Raw genomic sequence first — 6,642 nt, 5'->3', positions numbered from 1 at the left:
CTGGGGGCACAGGGTGGGATTTTCCAGGAGGGGCTGAGAGAGAAGGTGGCCCTGCTGGGGGCACAGGGTGGGATTTTCTTGAATGATCAATGCCAGTGTCAGTCGGTGGGACAATGGACCTCAGGCTGAAGCAGGCCTTGGACTTCATCTCTTTTGGTTCCATCTAGGGGACTGGGCTCCAGGAGAGCATCTGTGGTGGGCAGCTGACAGGAAGCCTGGTAGAGGTGTTCCTAGGTGAGAGCTCAGAAAAGGAGCCAGACCCTGCTAATAGGCCTCTGTGATCGCTGCTCTCTGGGGGTTTCCCCCGCATTCCCAGGCTTCACAGAGTCAGTACGAACACATCAGCCTCCCTCTGCTGCTTCCAGGAACCAGGGGTGGGTCTGGTCTCAAGTTAGGTGTCACCCGTGCAATCCAGGATGCTGTGGGCCTCAGGAGAGCAGCCAGCAGGGCAGGGCAGGGCACGGCTCACCTCTACCCCCAGCCCCAGCTACCTGGACACAGAGTGGAGCAGAGGAAGCTCGCTTCTGAGTGCACCTGCCGTTCACTGCAGTCTGGGTGGCCCTGGGGGCTGAGGAAGTCTTCCTGAGAAGCTGCCATCATAGGAGTTTGGAAGGATGGTGGAGGCAGGCTCTGGGGGAACAGTGACTGTCAACAAGGGCCAGCCCTGGTTGACATTCACTCATCCGTTTTTTGTTTTATTTGGGGGGGGGGGGCGGGAGGGGGCGGAGACGGATAGGTAGTTAGGTTTATTTATTTATTTTTAGAGGAGGTACTGGGGATTGAACCTAGGACCTTGTGAATGCTAAGCATGTGCTCTCCCATTTGAGCTATACCCTCCCCCCACCATCCATCGATTCATTCATTCTACAGCTGTTAGCTGTGCCCTTACTGGTACCTGACACTTTTCCAGGTGTTAGGAATATGGTGGTCATTAGACAAAAAAGTAAACACGTTCTCATGGGCAAGAGAGAGAACAAAATTTTTTTTTTTTAAAAAGGAAAGAAAGAAAAGAAAGACAATTTCAGATAATGGTGCTGCACACCAGTGAGGCCAGGTGACATGCCTTAGAGGCGAGGCTTTTCTGGGAGAAGGCTCAGTGTGGTCTGACCAAGGAGGAAAAAACCTTGGACCACAACACGTGCAGCTGTGTGAGCTCAGGGAGGCCGTTTGGGGCTTCTTTGAGTCTCAGTTTCCTCATCTATAAAGAGGGTTTAATAATGTCTGTGTCACAGAATTATTCACATTAAGGAAAATGCCACGGTGAAGGGCCTTGAACATGAAGGCCTCTGTGAATGTATGAAATGAATGAATGAATGCACATCACCTAGCCCAGGCCAGCTGAGGAGACAGAGTCAGGGTGGGAAGGAGGGTGATTTTGAGTGAATGATCTGCACCCTAAGGTGCACCTCTGCTTGTGGATTTTTACTGCTGTTCACCCAAGACTCCCTTTAATTATATAATAGTGCCATCCTCACACCAACTCGTGTGTAGTGTTTGGAGGCTTCTTTAAGGATCTTCACAGCCACCGCGTCTTTTGATTCACAGAACAGCCTATCTCACTTGATAGAGGAGGAGGCCCGGGGTCTAAGTAGGGAAGTGGTAGGCAGCCCAAGGCCGCACAGACGAGCCAGCCCTTGAGCCAGGGGCCTTGGGTGTGGGCTCTCTCCACTCTGTACAATGGTTATGATGGTGCCCTTCCCCACGCCCAGCCCCACCGAGGCAGGCGGTCTCGAAGACGGACCCCAGTGACGCTCTGGTAGTCACGGCCTGGCATCATCTCTTTGCCTTGGCTGTGGGCTGGGCCTGCTGACTCCCTCCCAGTGAGCAGAATATGGAACAGTGACGGGATGCCGCTTCCAAGGTTAGGTGACAAAGAGACTGTGGTTTCTGCCTCGGGCTTGCTCTCTCCCTCTCTCCCCCTCTCCTCACCGCTGCCCTGTTAACACACTCAGGCAGCCTGCGGAGGCCCCTAGCAACTCCGGGAGGGGTCTGGATGTGGCTCCTCTGCAGCCGGCCAACAGTCATGTGAATGAGCTTGGAAGTGGATCCTGCAGGTCTGGGAGAGCCTTGGGTGACTGCCGCCCCGGCTGGCACCTTACTGCAACCTCCTGAGAGACCTCGAGCCAGGCGACCTGGCTAAACCACGCCTGGACACCTGCCCCCAAGAAGCCCTGAGATAATAAATGCTTGTTGCTTTAAGCCCCTCAGTGTTGGGTCATGCGCTACGCAGTAAAGGCAACTAGCAGATACTACCCATAGCACCCTGCGCCCCTCCAGGGCCCTTTAAAGCCCAGCTCCGATCCCCTTGCTCCAAACACAGCCCAGCACTGACCTGCCATCTCAGCAGGCTTGCGTCACCAGCCACTCTTGGCAAAGAGTGGGGACAGTCGGGGACAAGCGGCCCTGAGAGACAGGCCTGATGTGTGTTGGTGGAGACGTGGACTGGGCTGCTATTTTTGTCTCATTCCTCTGAAGGTGAATACTTGAAGCCTGAGAGAGAGAGAGGGAGCTGGCAGGAAGCCCTCAGTGAGAGGGCCTGAGGTGGGTTTTGGCCTTGGCATCCCAACGTCCCTTACTCACTTACTGACTCCATGCTGGGCTCTGCACTAAGCACTTCCTAGACATCGCCCCAATCATCAGGAGGACCCTGCAAAACAGAGGTTACCCCTGTCATACGAACTAAGGAATGGGTGCCCAGAGAGGGCAGGTGGTTTCTCCAAGGGCACACTAGTGTCAAGCAGCAGCGTGAATTCTTCCCAGTCCCCCCCCGGCTGTGTGTCTTCCTTCAGGAGTGGGTGGGCGCCAAGTGGTACCTCGTAGGTAGACTATGCCAGATACCACCCCCACCCCCAGCCTTCATTCCAGCTAGCCGGACACCATGCCTGGTGACTAGTCCTTGTGATAACTCTGCAAGGGAGAGACTTCCGTCCCCATGCGGTGATGACAGCTTCAAGCCTGAGAGGGAGCCAGTGACTTGCACAAGGCCACACAGATAACAGGTGGCTGAGCAGGATTTGACCCCAGGTCTGGGTGACTCCAAAGCTTGCACTGTTCCCCCACTCGCTGTGCCTTCTTGCCCTAGAGATGCCACCACTGGCTTCCAGCCCTGCAGGAATGGTGTCCACTAGCACAAGTGAGTAACACATAAACACACAGCACTGAGTTTATTCACGTATTCCCTGCCCAGAGTCAATAGGAAAAGAGCCACCGGCAGGACCCAAGAGCCTCCCAAGCAAGCTCAGGTGAACCTTTGTGCACGCCTCCCCCCACCTATGTGGACCAGCCCTGACTGGCATCCTCCCTGCCAGGTTCCCTAAAAGTGGGACTTGAGTCTTTGCCACGATTAAGACGCTGTTTGGGCAGATGTCATCTGAGCTCCGGGCTCTCTGCCCTGCGACTGCAGGGAGGCAGAGAGCCTGCAATTCTGCAGTCCCCTTTCCCTTTTTTCTCCTGTTGACCTGTGTAATTTTCTTGATTCTCTTAGCTCGACCCTCAGTCTCTACTTAGTCATATCGATACCTCTCCCTTCTCCATTTGAATAAATCCCCTTTGAATCAACATTACTTACCCTCTACATAATCGAGATTGCCCACCACTGATGGCAAGCGTTGGGTTTTTATTCCAATGAAAATAAGCACTAGAAAAAAAAAAAGAAAAGAAAAGAAGCACTAGAGATAAGAATAGTTGTCATTTCTTGCACATTTAATAAACTGCACATGGTAAGAATTTACATTATTTCTCAATACTCACAAGGTCCTTAAGAATAGGTGCTAGTGTTCACTGCTCTTTAAAAATGAGGTCTCTGAGCCTGGCAGAGGTTATGTGAGCTGTCTGAGGTTACAGGGCCTTCCCCCTTGTTAAGTTAAGTGGCCGAGCAGCCGGCTTTTGGCCCTGCTCAACCTAATCCCAGAACTAATCTCCACTGTCGTTGAATTTTAGCACAGAAGGTCAGCAGGTGCAGGTCAGGCTGGGAGAGGCCTCAAATTATGTAACAGAGATCTCATTTGTTAGATGAGCAGAGGCTCAGAAAATTGATCGACTTGCATGCTGTGTTCCTATGACAGCGTGTCAGCACCTCGGGCCCTGGTGCTGGGCTGGCCTGAGCACACGGGGAGGTCACGGCGTCGGCCGCAGCTGCGTGTGCACAGGCGGCAAATTCAGCAGAAGGTGCAGCCGGGAAGGGAGCAGGGAACTCTGGGCATCAAAGGGGCAGCTCTAGAAAGGCTATTCACTAGAGGAGGGGTGGACGGGAGGCCATCTCCAGAGTGATGACGACTCTCACGGGCAGAGGACACTGTGGGGCTCCCCAGGACTCACGCTGGACCAGCGGGACCCAGGTTTGGGCTTATTCAGACAAGAAAGCGTTCTATCAGTCAGTGATATCACAAAACGACACTTTGAAGTAGTGAATTCCCCATGACTGGAGAGATGCCACAGGATGAGTGATGGGACCAGGTAAACTGTGAGGCTCCTTTCCATTCTGAGACTCTGTAAGTCAGTCCCCAAAGGTGGAGGCAACTTGGGAGAGCGAAAAAAGAGCAGAGCACAACCTCAAATTCCTTGACTGGCAGGTTCTTTGAGGGACATGCAACATGAAATCGTAACAACCAGATGAGAATCCTAGCACATGGTTACTGGTTCCAAAATGGTCAGAGGTTTTGAAGCGTAGAAGCAAGTGGTAGGAACTGTAAAGAAAAGTACATCACTCCTTAGTGGCATGCGCATTGTGAATGTCAGCGCTGCCAGTCCCATCAGGCACTGCGGCTGGTCGGTCAGACTGCTGCTTACTGGCTGGCCCTGCCCCTGCCCTTGCCCCACAAGCAACTTTGTAGGAGGCCTTGTTTGCTGAGGCCCCCCAGTCCCGCCTGGCGCCAGCCTGGCCTGCTCAGCCGAGCCCCTCCCCAGGGCTGTCCCCACAAGCCATCTCCTCCAACAAAGGGCCAGTGTCTCTGGGAGGGCAGGTGCTGTGCAGGAAGGATGGCAGCCAGGCCTGCAGGGCTTCTGGGCGGTCAGATCACAGAGGAGTGACCAGGCCCTGGCTGGCTGGGGTCAGGGCCGGCAGGCTCGTCATTGTTTTTGTTAGTTTTGAACCACTGCCCCAGAAAGAGGTCAGGGAGGGAGGCAGGTGGGCAGAGGCTCAGGCTGGGGAGGTGTGTTTGCCAAGTCGGTGGCTAGAGGCTAAATGAGGGTCCACCAGGATGGGTGCAAATCCTCTACCCTTCCCACCGCTGGCCCCTCCCCAGGCTCCACCTCAAGCCCCAGGCCCCAGCTTGACCTGAGACCAGCAATGTAGAGCTGGAGTCCATCCCCTGCAGCCAGGAAGGAGGCCACCCTTTGGCACAGTAGCTGGTACCCCCACCACCAGCCCTCGTTTCCCTCTTGGCCAGCTCCACCAGACTATTGAAACTGCTACTCAGGCCCACTGCCCACCTCTCTGCTGCCAGGTTTGACCACCTGCTGGTCCTACAGGGTCAGCCTTCAAAAATCCACGGTTGGCCCATCAGCCCTGGGAAAGTTGCATCACCACCCCCTACCTCCAATAGGAGGACACTTCTCTGAGTACAGACTGGTCACAAGCAGGATTTAAGCCAACGATGGGCCAGGGCTGCTGACCACCTCAGGCCATATCAATAAAGGCCAAGTATCTAAAATGAGGGAGGTGAGAATCACCTTTGTTATTTGCAGCTTACACTAATGAGAACAGGACTGTCTACAAATATGGGAAGAAGTGTCACAGAACAAAGACAAATAAATGGAAGTTTCAGAGAGGGACGAATGAAAGCTACAGCTTTCAGGGCAGCATGAGGATAAATAGACATCTGTCAAGGATTTCACTTAGGTTGTATTTTTCCCACCAGTTCATAAGCTCCTTGGGGGTCTTGTTCATCTCAGTAACTCTGCCACCATCCCGGTTTCTTACTACCTGCTGTCACTCAGCTCATGGTGATGGCAATAAATACAGGATAGATCAATGGGTGGATAGATGGGTGGGTGGGGGTGGGTGAGTGAGCGGGTAGACAAACAAATCAACTGCTGACTTCACAGACGGGGCTGGGTGAGTCATAGCTGCCTGAATCCCGCACTGGAAGTTCAGGATAAAAGCTGCATGATCCTTACCAGCACAAAACCTAGGCTTCCCAAAGATTTCTTACAGAGGGCATTATACATAAGAGAAAGATGGATAACTTAGACTTCATCAGCATTAGCAACTTCTGTTCATCAAAAGACATCATTAAGAAAATGAAATAAAGAAGTGAAGCCATATCTCTAAGAGATGATGGGTATTCACTAAACTTATTCTGGAAATCATCTCATGGTGTATGGAAGTCAAATCCTTAGGCTGTACACCTTAAACTTATACAGGGCTGTATGTCACTTATAGCTCAATAAAACTGGAAGGAAAAATAAAAATAAAATTCACAAAGTAAATATGTGAAGTCATAAACTGCAAAGATATTCACAAGGCATATGCCTGACCAAAGTTCATATTCAGTACACATACAGAGCTCCTATAAATCAACACTAATAGGCCAAACAGCTTTCATCAACAGTAGTCAAAAGACGTGAACAGGCATTGCACAAAAAAAGGATATCCAGATAACCCGCAAGCCTATGAAAAGACACACAGCATCATTAGTCATT

The 6,642-nt window shown here is 52.3% G+C and overlaps 1 long non-coding RNA gene across 1 annotated transcript; it reads right to left on the bottom strand.

The window, feature by feature from the left end:
- Positions 1-735: 735 nt before the first annotated feature.
- Positions 736-5,061, bottom strand: LOC141579165 (uncharacterized). The gene is made up of 4 exons (XR_012510336.1): positions 3,751-5,061; positions 3,569-3,637; positions 2,581-2,647; positions 736-2,490 (listed from the first exon to the last, which is right to left on the bottom strand). It is a non-coding gene; the product is annotated as an uncharacterized LOC141579165 (long non-coding RNA).
- Between the last annotated feature and the right edge of the window lie 1,581 nt (positions 5,062-6,642).

The sequence above is a fragment of the Camelus bactrianus genome, chromosome 11 (genome assembly GCF_048773025.1).
Source record: "Camelus bactrianus isolate YW-2024 breed Bactrian camel chromosome 11, ASM4877302v1, whole genome shotgun sequence".
Classification (NCBI taxonomy): domain Eukaryota; kingdom Metazoa; phylum Chordata; class Mammalia; order Artiodactyla; family Camelidae; genus Camelus; species Camelus bactrianus.
Note: the sequence above shows the minus strand (reverse complement) of the source record. Positions and strands in the feature narration are given on the sequence as shown.